Raw genomic sequence first — 23,219 nt, forward strand, 5'->3', positions numbered from 1 at the left:
TTGACGTTTCATGGTGATGGAAGCTTGCATGTAACCCGCTTGTGCGTGTATGTGACGCCGGAGCTTACAACAGTGATCACCCGCGATGCTTGTATGCGGTGATTGGTTTTGGTCCACCGGCGTAAGTGATCCGCGGTAACTTACCGGAGCCCGCCTAAGATTATACTTGACCCACCGCAGAGGTTTCGCTTGCTGCCGCGGAAGTCTGAAATGACCCGCATGAGCTATACTTATGGCCCGCGGGAGCCGAAATTGACCCTCCAAAGCTATGCATGCGGTCGCGGAAAGCGGAAATGATGTGCGGGGGCTTTGCTTGCGTTGGTAGACGATGTTAAAAGATTGTACCGAAGGTTTGCTCACGGCTCGCAGAAGTCAAAAATGACCGCGAAAACATATACATTCCATGGTGACCCATGTTTGCCCGCCAGAATGTGCATGCGGGAGCAGCATGTCAACCTCCGGCTTGTGTTTTGAACACTTACGCGTGATCATTTTTATGAACGATTTTTGACCCGCTAGAATGATTGTTAAAGGCACGCTGAAGCGTGTAAGTAATATGCTCTTAATCAGAAACAGAACCGCGGTGGCTGAAACAGATCTGCCGGAGCATGTAAATGATCCGCCAATGCTGACCCGTATGTCACCTCGGAATATGCTTAACTAAAAAAAAACTAATATCCATAATATTCGTGCATTTTTTCAAATTGTCGTCGTTGCAATAATGCGGCCTCTTCGTGTAACCCGTCCGCTTTGAGGGATTCGTAATCTTTTTCATTTATCGTAGTTCAAACGTATGGGCTACCTTTTCATGGTATTTGTTGGATGCTTTCATGTCGTTTCCCATTTCCACGGCATGTGTTTCGAAACGACCGAACACCTCGTTTAAATGTTCGACTTCTTCACTGGCCACCGTATTAAAACATGACGACGACGAACCCTCCCCATTATTTGTATTATTTTTCTTGCTCTCCCGCGGGATCGAGCCAACTCATGTACTTCGTCGTCTTCGTCTAAATTAAGCGCGTCGTTTTCGTTAACGAGGTTGAAGTTACGAGCATCAGAGGGTGTGTTTGGTGTGCTCGGATTTGTCGACGACGATGTCTTCGACTTTTTGAAGGCCGGGATGTTGAGCCGGCTCGTCGAGCGACCGGAACGCTGGGTACCACATCCCGTTTCGCTAAGCCTTAGTTTTTCCCTACATTTTAGATGCTTGAACGCTTTCCAAATCCGCTCTTCGGTTTGCCCTTTAGCTCGAAAGTCGCTTAACGCTTTAGATTGGATGTCGGCGTCGTTTCGCCCGCTACGCTAACCGGTCCCGCGCAAGCTGTTGTATATCCTGGCAAATTTTTGGCAATCGGAATTAAGACCCTTCAAGTGGGCTTGAACCGCTTCTTTACCCCGGTAGTATTCGAGTTTACCCGTTAGCACGAGCCAAGCTTCAAATACTTTCTTCCAAAATATCCTGTCGGCTTGAAAGTTAGCTACAAATTAAAATCATTTGTCACAATTAGTAGACATTTTTAACAAACACTAAATAAAGTAATATAAATAGTTAATATTAAAAAACTTACCAACGTCGGGATCCTTCGAAATGATGATCCAAGCCCTTGGGAGGGCTACATCCTCCTCCTCGGGCTATTGCTTGTATGGATCACGTTGCGCCATCGGCTTCCCCAATTTGTTTTTGTGTTTATGGGCCGACTTTTAGCTTGAACCGGAGGCCCGTGTGGTTTGAGTCTCCGACACCATCACCGGCTCCGGTTGGGTAAACTCGAACGCCGGCATGAGGTTTTTGTCACACCCCAACCTACGGCGGAAATGTCGGGGCGTGAACTGATTGTCACAGCTCACAAGGTTACTATTATGAAATTATAAAGCGACAATATCTAATTAATTTATTTATTATCAAACAACATTCATATACAACAAAAATAAAGAAAATTACAAATACAAAACCAACTATTCTTGTATATGTTTTATCCTAAAGTCATCTCTATGTGAGCTTCAGTTCGATAAGCAATCCAAATCTATAACCTGCAAATGCGTACAAAATATATGTTTGTCAACAACACATGTTGAGTGAGTAGATCACCAGTTTTGACACAAACAAAAATGGTAATAATATATAATGATATAAGTGAATAAAAATAGGCAAAACTGTTATCTGTGAGTATAAACAATTAAACCATAGCACATACATAAACAATCAACCAAAAAGAAAGGACTAAACCGTTGCCATGCGAATGGGCATTAGTTACCAAAAATGAGGTGTCGGTGAAACCATTGCCAATGCGATCGGGCTCCGGCCACTACGACGGTCGTATGATCATACTATAATGAGATTATGTTGGACCTCTCCGAATGAGATTCAAGTAAGCAAGTAAGCAAATAGCAAGTAACATGCAATCATTTAATTGATACACAGCACTAAGATCACAATTTGCGTTTGAGAAATAATAAGATAAATAATATGATAAATGGTACGCAAGTATCCCCAAAACATTTGAAAACAAGTAAAATAGGGAAGTGATTACTCACCTGATTGGATGCACGAAATACAAGTGATGATGTGAGAGAGATGAGCCCTTCGGGATATACCATCAAGGATTCCTAGTTAAATATGATAATGTAAATTAATTATAAATGATTTAACATAATTTAATATTATGAGTTATTAACAAATGAGATAATGTGTATAATAGATTTGAGTTTTCGATGTTATTTGGGTTATGTTATGATGAGAATTGTTATTGATTAGACGATTGATTCCATCGGAAAGGGTTATTATGAAAACCCTAATATTAGTCATTATTTAAATTAAAAGAATTGTTTGCTTATTATATAATTTAAGTTATGAATAATTAATTTAAATAAATATGAGTTACGATATACTATAATAATAAACATTGTTTTTTTGTAGCAATCTTTTCATTATATAGAAACATAGATATTACATCAACATAGCAGGTAGGCGGGCAACAAGCTGCGCCGCCACCCCTTTCTGAATTGCAAACCCTAACCTGCTAAATACATACCCCTGCCCATTTGGAGTCTATACATTGCTATGCACAACCCGTTGGACCCTGGTTAGGAAACAGATAGCTTTTGGTGCCAAGGAGCCAAAGGTATCAAAAGCCAGACGGATAAAAACATGTTGGTTCTCTTCGCAGGCTTTAACATGTTTCTCCACCTTCTTCGTTTCAGCCATTTTCATTGCTTGCCCAGCTACAAACCCATTATCCCTCAAACAAGCTAAAGGAGATACCCTTGTAAGGTCAACACAAGCGTGTTTTCCCCCGGCCCAACCAAAGACGAGCAAATCTGCCGGTCGTAGAGTGAATCTCCCTTCCGTAGGTATTGTGAGGAAGTTTACGGGGGCTTCCTTTTTAGCTGATATCCCAGCTCGCCTTAAGATGTCCCAAAGAATGTCCCGCACCCAATCATGTCGGTATTTGAACCCATGTATCTCCTTGCAATGAACAGCATGCTCTCCGAATTTATCCAGGCAAGCCTTACGGCAGATCGGACATGTTTCGTGTTCTGGGTACATTGGGACCATCAAACGGTACTTAATAATGACCCTATACTCGACCGCAGACATGCTTTGGCCCAAGCCATCAATCGGGATAACGGTCAGAAATCTTGGGCATGAGGACCTTGTAAGCATTCAATAACCACCTTCAGTCGGGGGGACAATCTAAAAACTTCTTCCAGGCTCTGAGCGATTTTGCCAAAAAGGGCATTCGCCAAAGTTTTTTGAGGCTTTGGTGGGGCGGTGTACTTATTAGAGAAACCGCCAATGTCAAAGTCTGGGAGAGCGCCATTTAGGCGTTCCAGGGCCTGCACGCAGTCTGAGTCGAGGTCGACAACTCCGCTATTCCTTAAGATGTGATTTTGTAGCTTCCAAGACTGAGCCCTCGACGCTACAAAAGTGTAAACCCCAACATCATGAGCCGAAAGAAGGCCTAAACCCCCCAAGCGCATCGGTAAAGATGCAAGTCGCCACTGAAGATCACCAAAGAATGGGCCTCCACATACAACTATGTCTTCGATGGCTTCTCGAAGCCCCTTATAAAAACAGGATACCGCATCATCCATCATATGGGGGTGGCATGTTCGTAACCAAAAAAGCAACGTAGCAACCCCCATGCAAGACCTAAGCAGGAGGAGTTCGATCTGGGGATCCCTAAGGCAAGGTAAGAGTTTCATAAGATCAACCGCACGAGATGCTCTCCGCCTCGCCAACTCCTTAATAAAGTAGGGATCTCGACTAACAGCCCCTCCAAATAGCTTTAACCCTCTTTCTGGTCTACCAATCCCACTAGGGAAAAGCCCATCTTTAACTTTCACTCCATTACACGCTGGCCAAAAAACCTCGGTTTTCTTAATATTAAGTTGAAGCCCCAATGATGGCCCTTCTGAGCTGATAAGGTCTAGGGCTTTAGCGACTTCGTTGGCACCACCGATAATAGTCCCATCATCCAATAATTACATTAAGTTCGATATTTTAGAATCTTTAGCGAAAACCCAACATTAAAAATATAATTTGTAAATAATTTAATGCTAAAGTTAAAATATATATTTATAATACAATATGTATCTTGGGATATTTATCAAAGTCTAATATTTATAAATATAATTAATACGTTTAAAATACGATTGCTACAATTTTACATAATGATACATATATATATATAACGTTAATAAAAGCAAATTTATAGGGACGTTTGACTACGAGAAATCACCAATAATGGTGTCGGGTTTTAAGGAAATAATGATGATTTATTATTATTGAAATATACTTATAATACTTATAATACATATATATATATATATACACACACACACACACGTAAACAAAGCTTTTAACAAGGTTTGACAAGAAACAATAAAATCTAAGATGTCGGTTTTAATAAAAGTAATGTTTATTATACTAGTTTATTAATCATTAAATCAATTAAAATGGTTGAAAAGAAATAAAAAGAACAAAACTGGTAACAGCCAGGATTCGAACTCCTATGGTTGGCCGGCACAAAGATTAACAGATACACTCCCAGCCAACTAGGCTGGTGTGTCCTGATGGTTCAAACACCAGAAAAATAATTCAAATATATTACCCAGATTAAACCCCAAAATCAATAAGAACCCTAATTCAAGAAATCGTTTAATCCGTTTGTTTTGGTATAATTAACATTAGGGTTATCATATATTGATGAATTACGAACATGATTAACCATTTAATTACCTCGTATGATGATTAATTGATGGTAAACGGCGAGATGCTACTGACGGCCCAAAACACTCTCGGTTCGATGGGTTGAAGTTTGTTATAAGCCAATTAAACTTAGGGTTAGATTCGCCGCATTATGATGAAGGTTCATACTCGTTTAATTTGATTATGATGAACTGCGAATGGTATATTGATGTCGTGTTAACGAGCGGGTCCATAGATATATTAATACGAATCAATTAGTCTTGTTTTCCAAATTAACACATCGGTGGAGGTTGTAAATAAGGATTAACGTGATTGCCTAGATAAATTCCCATTATAGAGCGTGAATTAAGGTCCAAGAAACCAGATGGGTAAACGGTTTGGGTCAAATACATGGTTTCGGTTATGGGTTTGGGTTGGATTAATATAATATATATTATTAAATCAGACTTTGCAAATAGATCCCTAAAGTTATGGTGTGGAAACAAAGTTGGGTAAAAGTTTTGGTTTGGGTAATTTTTTTGCCAAAACAAGAAAGTTGTATATATATTTTAAATAAGTAATAATAATATTATAATAATTAGTTTATTCGATAAACGTGATAAAATTTCTCGAACAATGAAAAGGGTCGGGTAGTGGTTGATAAAATAACAATTTAAAATTCGAGTTGTTACAGTTTTGGGGTCATGAGTTAGATGGCATACATGTTTAGGTTCGGGTCGGGAAAAGGAAACAGGTAGTTTTGGTTCGGTTTGTTTCGGGTGTTCTGGTTTCATTGCATGTTTACGATCGGTTGGTTTTGCGAACCATGGAATTGACTGAAAGGAGGGAATGGGTGGTTCGGTTGGTTCGGGTTGTTTCTAGGATTCACTTTTGTTGTTTTGTTTTTGAAGAATTTGGTTATGTGTAGTGTATAAAATGGATATAAGTTTGGAGAAGAAGGGGTATTATATATATATATTGTTTAAATTAATTTTAATTATTTTTTTTATAAAAATTTGACCGTTTAACCCAACACTTATATTTTAATATATTAATAATAAAATATTGCTACAAGAACCCCGCCCACCCCCTATCGCCCCTAAAATTGCCGAGGGGCGATGTTGTAGCCCATTCTCGCCAGATTTCGCCCATTCTCTCCGCCCACTACACACGGCCTTAAAGGCGATCTAACTTGCAAGATGAGACTCAAACCACTTCTTCACACTTCAATGGGGATAGCGTGTGGTTGTTGGATATGTTGTTGGGTTATTCCATCCTTTTTGACATTAACACAAAAAATAGTAACATTGGTCACGAAAGCCACAGAAAAATAATAACATTAGTCACCTACGCCACACAAAAAAATTACTTGTAAAAATAATTAATTACTGGAAAATGGGGTCTTCCGACACGTCCAGTCACACACGTGGCAACACATACTCCTCCTTAGTTGTCCACTTCTCCACTTGTCGAGGTTATTTTGGTCCGCCTTCACTTGGTTTTTCTTGTGATTACGTTTGAAGGAGGTCGGTTGTGTTTGATTAAACGATTCGGGTAATTGTTAGGTTTTGGGATGATATAATTAGCATGTCTGTGATTGGTTAGGGGTTTGTAAGGTTGGCATTAATTATCGATCGATAAACATACTTGTTGGTTTTAAAAGTTGAATCGACTGGTAGAAGGTTAAGCGGCAACGGTTTCTCAGATTCTAGATTTGCATGTTCGGATTCATAGAAATTTAGATATTAAAAGATACTTACATAATGGTTTGGTATTAGGTTAAGAGGGTGTTACACATATATCTTTTTTTTTTTCAACAGTTTTGGATTGGATTACTGATGGGTCTCTATATCGATTGCCCGACTATTGCAACCCAGGAAACCCACTATAACGAGTAAACCCCCTGACCCACCCTAAAACCCCTATTTTGTCACGAGTGAGACTGAACCCAAGACTCCTCCCTTTTTAAATAAACTTTTTTGGTGTGACACCTCAACCAATTGAACTATGGATCATTGGAGAGGTGTCTTCAAGATGAGTTGGCTAAGTGTTAACGCTCCCAAACAACCCATGATGACGTGGGTACCCTTACCACTTGTAAGCCAGGGAAGCGTAGAAGCTAAGGAGCAAGAAACACAAGCTGCTAGACCAGGAAGCTCCAAACTTCATCACCTAAGCTTCTAAGTTGACTAAGGAATCTCCTTGCTACAATAAATCTCAGAAAGTCACATTTGATGGGACATAAAGCTGAAATCTACCATAAAGCATAAATGTTGACATGGTAGGACAAAAGTTGACAAAAAGTTACACTAAAATGGTTTCTTGTCGGGTCGGTCCGGTTTCTCGCATTTGCACAACCCTAATTCTTCATATAAATATAAATTTCCCCCACCTTTCTCAAGGAAAACAATGCACATGCATGTGTGTTTATATATGTATGTATGTCTTTTTGTTGAAACATGTGAATATGAGTGTGTGTGTGTATATATATATATATACTAGCATGAGTGCCCGCACGTTGCCGCGGGTCCGCACAAATTATCTCCTCGTATTAGTTTGTAGTGTTATGTGTGATGTATAACGGGTTATCAATACGAGGAGGCTTGCTGCCTGTGAATATGGTGTGTACGCGGTTTACATCGTGTTTGGTGAAAACATGGGTGCCTGCATAATGCGGCGGGTGTGTGCGTCACCCGACATTGTATACATAATAAGTGCCGGTACATGCATCACTTGATGATGGTGTGCACATGACACACCCCGGCATAGGGCCTAGGCGTATAACCAATAATTGTACCTGTTTTGTAAATATATCAGAGTTTCGGTTTTATTTTAGCGGAAGACTTTGGTTAAAATAAAATATTTAATTTATTTGAAAGTTTCTCGGATAATAAATACCCGAGTGTTTGATTTTTAAATCATGTTTAAATCTTGTTTATAATAATTTTAATAATTTAAAACTGAGCCATCTCTACCTTGCGAGCATCAAATCCATGAATAACTATAATTTCTTGCTACCTGTGCTAATCTGTTTCCCTGAAATGTGGGGAAAAAAACTTCAGCGATTTGCTAGTGAATCGTTGACTATAAAAATATTTAAATTTCGGTTACAATACAAATATAGTTTTATTGACAAGTTCAGTGGAAATATTTCTACTTCCGGTATTCGTACCACTGCCCTACACACACAAAAGTTCTCTTAGCCACGTAGCCCCTAATGGAGAACAGATTATGACTGTTAGCTCATGGCCGGCCACCTAGCCTTTGACTGTTTAGGCTGAACATTTATGTGTGGATCCAGACACATGTCTAACCGGTCTGAGCTGCTTTTATTTTCTATTTTGTATTATAACGTTTTAGAGATCATGTAATCTCATGTAACCAATGACTGACTCTTTAAGATAAACAACCCGTTCATCTTATAAAGTGTAAATATGTTTTGACTGTTTGTAAAGGTTTAACGTATTCATCTGTGATTGTCTATTCTGAATGATGTGGTGATCGTGTTTGAAAAACTTTGTTAATGAATGTTGATTAACCTATAATAAATTAGGTTTATATAAATATCCAGATCGTGTCTTGATACGACTATAGACCTTTAGTCAGGTTTTGATAGCATTAAACCTTGATTGATCATTTGTTTGAATAAAATATTTAGATCGGTAGTCTTTCTGTTTATTTACCAATCATATGTTGATTTTCTTCTTCATGAAGAAACATCTATAATCTGTTTCTTCTTCAAGAAGAAACATTCATTGACTACTACCTTTGTATGCAAAATCTTATGTTGCTTAATCATGAAGAAACAATGTTTTAACTATATTCCATGTATATGAAATGCTATGTTTCTTAATTGTGAAGAAACTATATTTTGACTATATCCTCATGAATGAAAAATTATGTGTTTCTTGATTGTAAAGAAACATTACTATAATCCTTTGTATATTTAAAGCTTATGTAAACATAACTATGATCAAAGTTTGGGCTATACCCTAACTATGGTCTAAGCCATATAATATAATAATAAAATAATGATTTAGGCGGAACCCCTACCTTACATGGGTATTTGGAGTTTATATATGTCTAAGCTTGTACGAGCAGTACTTCTACTCTACGTCGCGTAGTGGTGCTTAAACTGTCGGAACCTCAGAGCTTGGCACGCACTACGATACTCGACACGCAAAACGAGACTAAGTATATGTGAATGAGTGTGTTTTATTGAGTGGGGAATGAGGTGCAATTCACCCTTATTTATAAGCTGATTTTGCAACCCATCACGATACGTGATTGGTCTTGGCAATCTCGTCGAGTATCGCGACGTCGTATATTTTATGCCGCCATGCCACGTGCTGACACGTGGGTGCTGTGTAACATCCTAAAATTTATAATGTTGAATAAAGGAAGTTATGTTTAGTGATTTCGCGTAATTAATTAAGGTCGGGTAAGGAGCGGACCATGGACTTGGATTAATTGAGATGGGTTAAATGAGAATGGGATCTAAGGGATATAAATATCCCCTAAACCCAAAATATCTTCATTTCCATCTTATCCTTTCACACTTCCAAAACACACACACACCACACACTACAACCGCCGGCCGGCCGAAAGAGAGAAAGGCGGCAGATCCGAGGGAGAGAGAGAGAGATTAGTTGTGATAACGAGTAAACAAGACCCAAACAAGCTCAAAAAGGTATGATTCTTGATCTTTGAAGTTTAAAGATCCAAGCTTTTAGTGTATAAACGACCGAAAATGGTCGGGAAGCGTAGTGGGTGATGTTGGACCGTAACAAGGGTGTTAAAATCGCTCGAAATGTTGGACAGAAACCGAAACAGCGGCTATCTGGGCAACTTCGCCCTCATCTGGGCAACTTCGCCTTCAAAGCGATGAACTTCGCCTGCAAGCTAAGTTCGCCTGATGAACTTCGCCTGCAAGCTAAGTTCGCCTGATGGCAACTTCGCTGTAAAGCTAAGTTCGCCTAACTGGCAACTTCGCCTGAAGCTAAGTTCGCCTGATGGCAACTTCGCTGTAAAGCTAAGTTCGCCTGATAACTTCGCCTAGAGCTAAGTTCGCCTGAGGTTTAACTTCGCCTAAAGCCAAGTTCGCCTGATAACTTCGCATAAAGCTAAGTTCGCCTAAGGTTTAACTTCGCTTAAAGTCAAGTTCGATTAGGAAATAAATTAAAAATCTAATGAAAAATGTGTTAAGACAGCTCGACCCCAGCCAGGGGCTCTGCCCCTTGGACCCTGCTAGGGGCTGCCGCCCCTAGACCCCGCTGCCAGGGGCGCTGCCCCCGGACCTCCGTTCGTTGTGGGTCATATAAAGATAGAAATACATTATGAGAAGTGATAGTTAATTGATACGTATACTTGTTATACAGTCAGCCGTGCACAACTGAAGAAAGGGATTACGATTAACGGTGAACGTAACCGTGTTCAGGTAAGTTTCTAGCCCCATTTATGTGTTATGTTTTCGGGGCTGTGTGCATACTCGATATGTTTGTTAATACGCTTATCCTAAGAGATAAGTGTATGCCTTATGTGAATGATGTGATATGTATGAATGATTGCTTGATGGTACGTGAACGATCTTCGGATATTGCACGTACTGTCAAGTTGTAACGCTAAGTATAAGGTAAGTATGATATGTATGCTTACGTGTATGAATGTGATAAAGTTAATAAAAGAAGGAAAGGATGGTTATATGGTTACGAAAAGGGTACCGAGCCCTAATAATACTCAAGGTATGATGTATGGTTGTATGGTAACGAAGAGGGAATCGATCCCTACTAATATTCGAGAACTAGGGAACCGAACCCTACTAATATTCGAGGAAAGAGGGAAACCGAGCCCTAATAATACTCGTGGAAAGAGGGAAACCGAGCCCTAATAATACTCGTGGAAAGAGGGTACCGAGCCCTAATAATACTCGAGGAAGGAGGGTACCGAGCCCTAATAATACTCGAGGAAGGAGGGTACCGAGCCCTAATAATACTCGAGGAATGTAGGGCGTAATGCTCTTTATAACGTAAGATATGAAGGTAAGTTAATACAAAAGAAAGAATGAAAGTATGAAAGTATGAATGAAAGAATATAAGTTTATTTGTATTGTATAGTGTATGATTAACTAGAACTCACTCAGCGTAGCTGACTTTTAGTATGCACGCAGGTGAGTAGGATGAGGCAGCTCGCTTGAGGAGACACGTGGCAATGAATAAGAGTCTGGTATCTGAAGACTTATGATGTTTTAATTTTAATGCTTTAATGTTGAAAGACAATGGATGTTTTGAGACAAGTTATGAATTATGTAACGTTTTATGAAAGTTTTATATTCCGCGTAAATGTTTTAATTAACTCTGATATTTAGAACTGTGTTTATGAGTAAATCCAACAGGAAAGTAGGGCTACCGGTAAAGGGGCCTTACATGCTGAGTCATCATAGTACATAGCATATCGCGATGACCTTTGTTCTGGGCTCATCACGTATCGCGATGGCATGCTGAACTCAAATTTTCACTTTTTGTCCCTCGTCATTGGTAACTTGTCATCTCTGGTCTAACTACCATTTTCCAAAACTACTAAGGCGGCTCTCAAGCGGCTCATGTTGATGCAAGCATGCGAAGTGCAAAGCGCGCCATCAAAGCGCCACATTGCGCCCATTGCCATTCGCCCAAGCGCGTCGGGTACTTCTCCCCTCCGTTAGGACCACTTGGTGCATGCTAGGCATAAAAGAATATTACTATGGAATTTTTCTCTTTATAAAGAGCTTCCAAATCTTTTCCACTTTCTATGTGGAATGAATTTTAACTTCTTTATTTATACCCAAGTGGAATGCTTCCACTTTCTTTCATCTTTCCATGTGGGATGAAATTTCCTTATTCCATATCCTTAACATGAGATGTCTTTTTTATGGAATATTTTTATTTCCTTATAAAATAATTTTATTTTCTTTATTTAAAATTTTTCATTACTTATTTTAGAGAATAATTTGATCCTTCAACTTTACTAAGTTGTCAAATTTGGACCAAAATTTTGGGGATGTTACATCCTCCCCACCTTAGAATGAATCTTGTCCTCAAGATTCGTTGTGAATGATTTATTGCTTATTGATTTACTATCAGATTCATTCTAATCAGTTTCTCGAGTTTAACTCGAATTGTTTGAATGACTGAAATTCCTGAATTGTTGTTGACTCACATCTTTGGATGATGTATTCAGTCAATAGTTCAGAATGTCGTAAGTAATTGTAAATTGCTAAGCACAGTGGCCAGTTGTGTTTAACTATTTACCTTACTTTTTATGTTCTAAACATTTACTGATGTTAACTAGATTGCATCTTGAATTCAGTTTACTGAATCCTTTTAATTTATTCATCTTGATAACTTCCAAGATATCCATTCTTGAATCATGTAATCCTTTGCTTCATGATCTTGACGGATTCCTTCCGTTTACGTTCATCAATTATTTATTTGAACTTTTAAAGTTCTGATAATTGATTTTCCTTTGAGAAGACATACTCTTATGTCTAGTTTGATTTATCATTTTCTTTATTTCATATTTCCGTGGATGATGAACTATATTAAATATATAGTATCTTGTATTACGAATAAGTTTCAAAATTTAACTATCTCTCTTCTTATGAGTACAAGTATTCTTTGTGTAAAAACACGATATGTATGCTAATATCTTTCTTTATATCTTATGACTTGGACATTTCTTAGACATACTCTTGTTTGTTTCTATTCCTGATTGCCATATTCTTCTTGCGTTTCCTCCTTCCTATTGTTGCCAATCCTTTAATTGTTATTGTGTCTTTTAAACATTCCTTTTAAAAATGTCATTTTTCTCTACATTTGAAGCATGCAACTGCATTCCTTCTACAGTCATCTCTAGAATGACCGGTTTTATTACAGAAAGTACATGTGACTGTTGCATTCTTCTTGTTTTGTTTTCGACATTTTCCAAGATGTCGTTTACCACAGTTATGACAAATTGGCCTTTTGAATTTAAATGTTTTCTCCTTGTTGATATTCTTCATTTGTTTGACTGTTGCTTTTTCTTTCTTTATTTCGCTAATTTTCTCTTTAACCTCCGTATTTCTTTCCTTACTATTGATCAAATATTTGGCCAAGTCCATTGCCGAGGAGGTTGTTTTTGGCATATGGGTTCTTACTATATCTCTTATCTCTTTGGGTAACCCAGATATGTATTGAATAACGTTGTTGTATTCTGGGTCATCTGGATGTGGAGTTGATTGTTAATATTCAAGAAACTTGTTATTGTACTCCATGAGATTAGTATCATCCATCTTGTGGTTTAAAAACTTAGTTTGATTATAATTAATTTCTGGTATGGGGCAAAACTGTTGTAACACAAGTTCTTTGAATGCTTTCCATTTCATTTGATACAAGGTTTCTCTGCCCTTTTTCATGATTAGAGTGTTCCACCATTCTAGAGCTTCACTTTTGAATTTCAGAGTTGCGTATTGAATCTTTTGAATCTCTGTACATTGACTAATGATGACGATGGACTCGATCTCTTCAAGCCATCGTAAAGTTGATATAACACCTTGATTGCCATAAAATTCTTTTTGGTTAATAGGTTTTGAAGTTCTTAAAACTACAACCTTGAGTTACTAAATGGTTCTTGAAGTTCTTGCTATTCGTCTTGGAACTATGAAGGTTTTCATTCTGATGAGAAGGATTTCGGCATGGATGAGTTCTAACAACCTTATTTGAATGTTTAATTTTATATATCTCTCCTTTCATTGTATCGATAAGAGGGATCATTGCATCATGAATTCTTTCTTGCATTTTGACTAAATATTGTTTTGGAATCTCATGGTCAGGTTGTGTCATGTTCTTGTTTCTTCTTTGATTGGATACTTCAACATTTTGCTTGATTGTTTAGAATTGACATTCTGTAAATGGAATTACATCAGTATGAAAGAAACTTATATACTGATGATAAATTGCATGACATGTGAACTTAATGCTACAAGTACAAGAAATCTATTGATTATGAAACGTTTAATAAATTTGTCTTATTCTTAGAGGTATTTCTTTCTAACTTTGCTTCTTCTTGATCTCGGATCTCAATTAACTTTTCCTTGAGGTTATTCGTCTTGAGTTGAGCACAATCCATATGTTTTGATTTTTGACTGAGAAATGATATTAAGGAAATGATATATCCATATATATCATAATTACCATAGCATTTTCGGATATCTTGATAATGTTTGATAAGGTTCTATAGAGATATTACTACTTTTCCTTTATTGTATGATTTTGAAATGGCTAGTACATACCTTGTGTACAGACAACCCATGAGAATTTTTTTATTTCTCTTTCTAGGTTTATTTATGTCTCTTTTGCTAAATATTTCTTGGAGTTAATTATCTTTTGAATTTTGTCCACCTGGACTTTTCCTTAAGCTGATATTCTCTTTCTTCCAGACTTGCTGGGAGAATTACTCTAAGAGTTTATGCTTTCTATTCTTTAACATAATTTAAAGATAAGTTTAGTATTTCAAAGAAAGTAAAAAATATCTTTTATTTATGTTGTAGTAGCAAGAATGTACAAAACCACTATTGCTATACTGATTACAACTATTAAGATCTTATTGTTTACTTCTTCCAACGAATGATCAATTTCTTGATCTTGTTTTCTTTCTTGGTGTTTTTGCTTATCTCTTCTTCGTTTTGTCTTTCCTCGTTTTCCATTTCTTTCTTAAGCATTGATTCTGCTAATTTGGTGACATCGATTTCGTAATGAAATCAATTATCCTCAATGTCATACATTTCTTCTAAGGGATTTTGATCCGTATTCAAGCATTCACCTTGAGTGTGAGTAAAGTAAGAATTTTGTAATGTTGGATAATTAAAATATTGTGGTTCTTGATAATTGTCGTATGAATTAGTCATTACTCCTTTTCCCTTTGACAACTTTGGTTTCTTTAATCTACTTGATTATGCTCCATGCATATTTTGATTTATCAGAACTGGTGGAGTCGCAGTGTCGAATGAATCTGAGTTTTCTTCCATTGTTGTTTAGTATGAGTCTTCATCACTGGACACGAGAATTGGGAGTAGAGATGTTCCAATGCATCCCTTTCCTTTACCGAATCAAGGTCGACCGGTATAACTATGTTGATCGGACATCTGCGTGAGGTTCGATTAAAAGTAGGAAAGCGTTCCTAACCTTTTTGTACAGTTTACCTTTATCCGTAATATTTGAATATTCTGTGATTACGTCTTTCAGTCAAATATTTAATTTGCTGTTACTGATAATTCTGTAATAATATTGATATTTCTATGGGTATTTATAGATTTCCAATAAGATGCTTTAGTTGACCTCCATATGGAAATTTAAGAACCTGTTGGTTGTTCTTGACTGAAAAAACTTGTATAGTAGATGTTATTACTGGCCATGTCTGATGGCTCAGATTCAAGTGCAGTGATTGAATGTCTAGCTACTTTGCGATTATGCCCAAAGTAGTTTGTACAAGAAAAATGATAAATTATGTTTAGGGATATGTAAATTTTCAAACTTTGCTTATCCCTACTTATTAAACAAGTGGTTAAAGCTTAGATACTAATGCCTAATTTGCTAAAACCGATGATATATATTTCTGATCAAAGCCTAGGTATGTTTAAATACCTAATTTGCTAAGATCGATGACTCTGATACCAACCTGTCACACCCCGGCTTAGGGCCTAGGCGTATGACCAATAGTTGGTACCTGTTTTGTATATATATATATCAGAGTTTCAGTTTTATTTAGCGGAAGACATTGATTAAAATAAAATATTTAATTTATTTGAAATTTTCTCGGATAATAAATACCCGAGTGTTTGATTTTCTAAAATCATGTTTAAATCTTGTTTATAATAATTTTAATAATTTAAAACTGAGCCATCTCTACCTTGCGAGCATCTAACTCCATGAATATCTATAATTCCTTGCTACCTGTGCTAATCTGTTTCCTTGAAACATGGGGGAAAACGTCAGCGATGTGCTTGTGAATCACTGACTCTAAAAATATTGAAATTTCAGTTACAATACAATATAGTTTTCTTGACAAGTTCAGTGGAAATATTTCTACTTCCGGAATTTGTACCACTGCTCTACACACACAAAAGTTCTCCGAGCCACTTAGCCCCTAATGGAGAACTGGTTATGAGGCATGGTAGGGTAGTCAATGACCATAGGCCCGACACCCCGTTAGGCCCGAAAATTTTTTTTTTTGAAAAAAAATTATATGTATTTTTATCAAAAACATGTGTATAATCAATGTTTCAACACAATTACATAACCACTTGCTTGGTCTAATGGTAAAGGGGTATGACATATAACCAAAAGGTTGTGGGTTGTAGTCTTATTTGAGACAATTTTAAGTGTATTTTTATACAAAAGTTTTTTACACAACTTAAATCATAACCAAATAAGCCCAATTATAATTAGATTGTTTAAACCCAAAAAATGTTTCGTTTACTTAAGGCCCAAACAAAGTTCTCCTTTGGCCTAAATTTTTATTCGTGTTTTCGGAGCCGGCCCTGGTTAGTACACGACCACGTAGCCTTTGAGTGTTTAGGCTAAACAATTATGTTTGGATCCAGACACTTGTGTGCTTAGTCTGAGTTGCTTTTATTTTCTATTTTGTATTATAACGTTTTAGAGATCACGTAATATCATGTAACCGTTGAGTGACTCTTTAAGATAAACAAACCGTTTATCTTATAGAGTATAAATATGTTTTCACTGTTTGTAAAGGTTTAACGTATTCACTTGTGATTGTCTGTTCTGAATGATGTGGTGATCTCGTTTGGAAACTTTTGTGAATAAATGATGATTAACCTATAATAATTTAGGTTTATATAAATACTCGGATCGTCTCTTGATTCGGCTACAGACCTTTAGTCTGGTTTTGATAGCTTTAAGCCTTGATTGATCATTTGTTAGAAATTTTTTTTTAGATATGTAGTCTATGTTTATTTACCAATCATATGCTGAGTTTCTTCTTCATGAAGAAACATCTATAATTTGTTTCTTCTTCAAGAAGAAACATTCATTGACTACTACATTTGTATGCAAATCTTATGTTTCTTAATCATGAAGAAACAATGTTTTAACTATATTCCATGTATATGAAATGCTATGTTTCTTAATCGAGAAGAAACTATATTTTGACTATATCCTCATGAATGAAAAAATCAGTGTTTCTTGATTGTAAAGAAACATTGATATAATCCTTTGTAAATTTAAAGCTTATGTAAACAAAATTATGATCAAAGTTTGGGCTATACCCTGACTATGGTCTAAGCCATATAATATTATAATAACATAATGACTTAGGCAGAACCCCTACCTTACACAGGTATTCGGAGTTTATATATGTCTAAGCTTGTACGAGCAGTACTTCTACTCTACGTCGCGTACTGGGACTTAAATTGTCGTAACCTCAGAGCTTGGAATGCACTACGATACTCGGCACGGAATACGAGACTAAGTATGTGTGAATGAGTGTGTTTTAGTGTGTGGGGAATGAGGTGCCGTTCACCCCTATTTATAAGTTGATTTTGCAACCCATCGCGTATCGCGACGTCGTATATTTTCCGCCGCCATGCCACGTGCTGACACGTGGGTGCTGAGTCATCATGGTATATCAAGTATCGCGATGACATTTGTTCTAGGCTCATCGCGTATCGTGATGGCATGCTGAACTCAAATTTTCACTTTTTGTTCCTCGTCATTGGTAACTTGTCATGTCTGGTCTTACTTCCATTGTCCAAAAATACTAAGGCGACTCTCAAGCGGCTCAAGTTGATGCGAGCGTGCGAAGTGTAAAGTGCGCCATCAAAGCGCCACATTGCGCCCATCGCCCGAGCGCGTCGGGTGCTTCGCACCCTCCGCTGGGACCACTAGGTGCATGCTAGGCATAAAAGAATATTACTATGGAATTTTATATCTTTATAAAGAGTTCCAAAATTTTCCCACTTTCCAGGGGGGATGAAATTTTAATTTCTTTATTTATCCCCAAGTGGAATGCTTTCACTTTCTTTCATCTTTTCATGTGGGATGGAATTTACTTATTCCATATCCTTAACATGAGATGACTTTTTTTATGGAATATTTTTATTTCCTTATAAAATGATTTTATTTTCTTTATTTAAATTTTCTCATTACTTATTTTAGAGAATAATTTTGATCCTTCAACATTACTAAGTTGCCAAATTTGGACCAAAATTTTTGGGATGTTACAGCACATAACCCGAAATTGGACTTGTAACTCGTGCAAAGCCAGTACGCGTGTTACCGAAGATTGAACACATATAACGAGCACCGAAATGCATGTTCATGGCGTTAAACATGCTTAACCAACACCGCGCGTGGCGCTGGGTTGAGCGCTTACCAAGATTAGGTTATGCGCGTTACGTGGTGCTAGGAATGCGTTTATCGGCCCTAATGCATGTAAACAATGGCATCTGCGTGATCGATTAAGTCAAGAAACACAGCTGAAATATACAGTAATTTCACATAAATAATTTTTTAAACCAACGTGTTTTGACCCGAATTCCGTTATGAACCGACACTGTAACCAGAAACTTGTTCCAACTTGACTCCTTTTGTTGACTCCTTTCTAATCAAACCCATGCCAACCTGACCCGAACCAAACTAATACCTTTTTTGTTGACTCCTTTCGAATCAAACCCATGCCAACCCATACACATGACCACGAGCTCACCGACTCGACCGATTGCCAGTTCTAACTGGTAATCAGGTAACATGTTACTTTTTTAAAGCTAAAAAGTATAGCAATACGATACTCAATTTAAAGAGAATAAAGTGCTTGTGTTTATGGTGTAATAGGTTTTGAATCAGAGGGTATATGTTTAACTATTCTTTAAATATAGAAAAACTAGTTTTTATCCCCCGTATTACAGGGTTGAATATTTATTGTAAGAAAGTTAATAATTTACTTAGAATTTGATGATAAAAGATTTTCATAAATAAATGAGATATTATAACCCGGTTTAAAAGCTATATAGGTTTGGTGATACACATGACCCGTTTATTTTATTTACTATGAAATTGTTTCTTAATTATAAATAATATCTTTTATTAAAAAATCATATATTAATTTTTAGTATATCCCTATTTTTTAGGATTTACATATTAACCATTTTGTGAGATTAAATTTTAATTTAATGAGATGTTATAACTCGTTTAAGGGCAATCTGGGATTGGTGAGACCCATACACGTGAGTTCGGGTCAAATGCATTAGAAACCTCTATTCACAAATAATGCAATCTGATGACTTGAGAGAATGTAGAGAGCAACCTGAGAGCGTTTAAAGGTTTCGTTTATATATATTATAGATGAGTGAAGTTGAAGGACAAATGTAAAATCTATATTTTGTAAATGAAAGTTTACAATGGACATTGGTGAATTAAAAAGAATTTTACCCCTAAATTTTCAAAATCATATGTAGTATGGCTTGTACCTAAAACAATAAATCAATTTTATTTTGACAACTTATTGACGAACTCATGAGGATAAATAAAAAATATTATTATTATGTGTTTAAATAATGACAAAACTTCTATTACTCGTTACCTATATTATATTACTAGTTTTATAGCCCGTGTAACACACATGATAATTTAAATAAGTTAAAAATAAAGCAATACATAATGCATTTAGAAAAATGTATTACATCTATGCATGTATCATTATACACAAATTGATTTTATTTATATCACAAATGAATTTTTCCAAAAAATAAAATGAGCTTAATAAAAAAAAAATAATGCACGTGCAAAAACATGCCCAAGAACACTTCATCTATTGAAAATTTATTCTTAGTATCATATATGTATAATTGAATGAAAGTTGGTTATAAACCAATTTCGGAGAATACTTCCCATATAATAATATTTTTGAGCTACACCATGAAAAATATTTTGATAAGTTTGAGGGGCCTCCCGACTTTGCCAGTTGAAAAAAAAGTAACATGTTAACTCGTTCAATTTTATGAATGTTTTGTTTCACTTGAGCATAATTTTGTACGAAATGCTTCACATACAATATTCTGATCACTATTCAAGGAAAGTCAACGATGACACAAATGTATCTAATTTGACGAAAGTCAGTGTTGCAAAAATCCCGACTAGTCACCGATTAATCGATATTCCCTACATCACTGTTTGATTTCGGGCTAGTCGACAATTAACTGGTCAATGGTAAAATCCGGCCAAAATCCGCGAAAGATTTCAGCTAAAAATCCCCCCCCCCCCCCCGTTTCAAGCGAGATTCCAACCCCAATATATTTGTGTATGTATAAAATTGAATACTACATATAAAAATGTGTACGTGTATACATAAAAACTGAAAATTATACATTAAAGTCCGACCTGATTAATCTCGATTAATCGCTAGTCCCCACCCTACCGCCCGACTAGCGACTAGCGATTTTTACAACACTAATTAAAGTTAGAATTACTAATAGGCTTGGAGGTGGCATTTTGGAAGTGTTTGTCATTTTTTCTTAAATTTTTATAGTTATGGGAAAAATACTCAATGTGCAAACTCTCGAATATTTTGACTATTTCCAAAAACGTCCTTCAAAGTAAACTCAATCACATTTTAAAAATCTAACTTTTATTTGTTTTGGATTTTCAAGTCAAAACTTTGAACCCATAACAAGTTTGAGGATAAATTTATTTGCATTCTCAACTTTTAAAAATATTCATATTACCCTTTTTTTTGCCCGTAACAAATTTGAGCCAAATGTAGTTAAATTGTACCAAATGAACTATTTACCAACTTTTAACCTGTAACAATCAAATTTAATTTCCACAAAAACCCGAAGCAATCCTTTATAAGAAAACAAATAAACTAAATATGACAAACTTTATTATATTTGAAAGTGATTGATATATACTGTTGTAAGTCCCGAATCTGGATCACTACAATATGATATCAACCAAATGAATATTGGTGCGAAATACCAATATTCGATGACTCAAGAACACAAACAAAACAAGTAAATGACACACGATTTGCTTCAAAACACACTTATATTATTGAATACGTCGGGTGCTTAAGTACTTACAATACTTCAACATAAACTCGGAATAAACAACCTACCCTATACATGATGTAAGCTATATATAGGGAAACCAACACTTAGGCCAGCCCAAACACCAAAAAGCCCACCGAGATCACATAAGTGTTCTCGGTTTACATGTACATCCAAAACCCAAGCCCAATTGCTAGAACTAAGTATAAACAAGCTCAAACCACAAAACTAGGCCCAACAATCTCCCCCTTGGTTTGTAGCTTTATCTTTACTCTTCCTCCATGTAATCAATATCCGCATCCTTCAATCCTCCAGCCCAAAACTTGTTATTGATGATAGACGCTACCATGCTAGTGTATTCTTTGGCAGCTGTTTCAAAATAACATCAGCAACAATTTGAAATGTACTGAGCGTCTTGATATCCTTCTCATGGAATTTCAACAGATCCTTAGGGTCAACAAACCGGTATTGACCTTTCCTCTTTTGAAGTTTGATAACTGCTGTGGCAGTAAAGTGATCATAGAACCAGAATCTCATATTATCTAACGTACCCTCGGGAATGGCGTTTGGTACGGGAATGTAGGTGGCTTTCTTTGTGGGAGGCCACATCACATTCACCATAGTTTTCCCAGTTCGTGGATCCAAGACTCCTTTGGCTTTCTTCAGAAAAGATTCAGCAGTTGGCATATTTGGAAAGCCTTCATAAACTTGACGCTTGAGATAGTTCCAGAAATTTGTGCCCCGTTTGTTGTGTGATGGATTTGTAAATGGAGCGTTTTTAAGTCACTCAAATCAACTTTAGTCCAAGAACCAAAGTCTTTCATATTTTTGTAGTACTCCATTATTCCTGAATTTCTCTTAACCCACCACATATTCTTATCTACGTCGAAACCCCAGGATAGAACTCCAGATCGATCACCATATTTATCAGAAAAACCTTTTTGAAGCGTAACGACATATCTCTCCGGGTGATCCGAAGACACAACATTCTGATCGGAGTTCTTCATTACCAGCAATTTCTTGTTTCCTTTTTCAAGCAATTTCTTCTTAATTCTGTCAGATTTTTCTTTTGTGACTCTGATTCTTCTTGTCGACTGACGTTAGCGTTATCATCTGCATGAACATTAGAATCTTTGACTTGATCAGTAGTGGGAGTTCGATATACCATATCTTCATTACTTTTGAACTCATCTCCGAACTTCTGAAATAGCCTTTGTTGGAGATCGGATACATAACTGTAAGACCTCCCATTCTGGACTGCAATTCTTTAATCTTGGAGTCATTATCTGAATTGCTGGCCTCATGCTCCTGAATACGAACATACTTGATTACCGAATCCTGCTCGAGTTCAAAAACTCGTCGTTGTAGAGCTTGAATGTCCACAGGAGCATTCTCAAGAACCACTCCTTTTCCCTTGTTCTGAAGGTAGGCTTCCTGCATAGCAAGGATTTTAGCAACTTTATCTGAAACAACTGAACTTGACTGACCTTGATCAAATTGACTTGATGACCCAGAGGGGACATCTGCAGCATCAGTGTGTGGAATATCTGTTTCAAAATCAAAATCATCACCAAAATCACTAGACAATAACTCCATGAAAGATGTCTCAGCAGTGGATGCAACTGGTTCGGTTTGCGAGTTAGGAGCATGCGATTCTGATTGATCGGTGTTTTGTTGAGGGCTTGTGGTTGATTCTGATGCTGGTGCGATTGTTGGTGTTGGTGTAGCTTCGGTCGTTTCGACTTCACTGACCAACTCGCTTGATCTCAAATCATCCCTTTTTCGTTTACGATGGATGAGATCAGCAGTTGGTTCTTCAACATAATCTCCCTCAATGTTTTCAGTAACTGTCTGAGGAGGCTTCAGAGCAGTTGACTGAAATAGAACTTTAGCAGCTTCTATGGCTTTCAATCTTTCATCATCTGTAAGAGTACTAAGCTGACGGAG

Source organism: Bidens hawaiensis, unplaced genomic scaffold, assembly GCF_021521415.1.
Source record: "Bidens hawaiensis isolate Kalapana, Puna unplaced genomic scaffold, B.hawaiensis_p1.1 tig00006968_1, whole genome shotgun sequence".
In the NCBI taxonomy this organism is placed as follows: Eukaryota; Viridiplantae; Streptophyta; class Magnoliopsida; order Asterales; family Asteraceae; genus Bidens; species Bidens hawaiensis.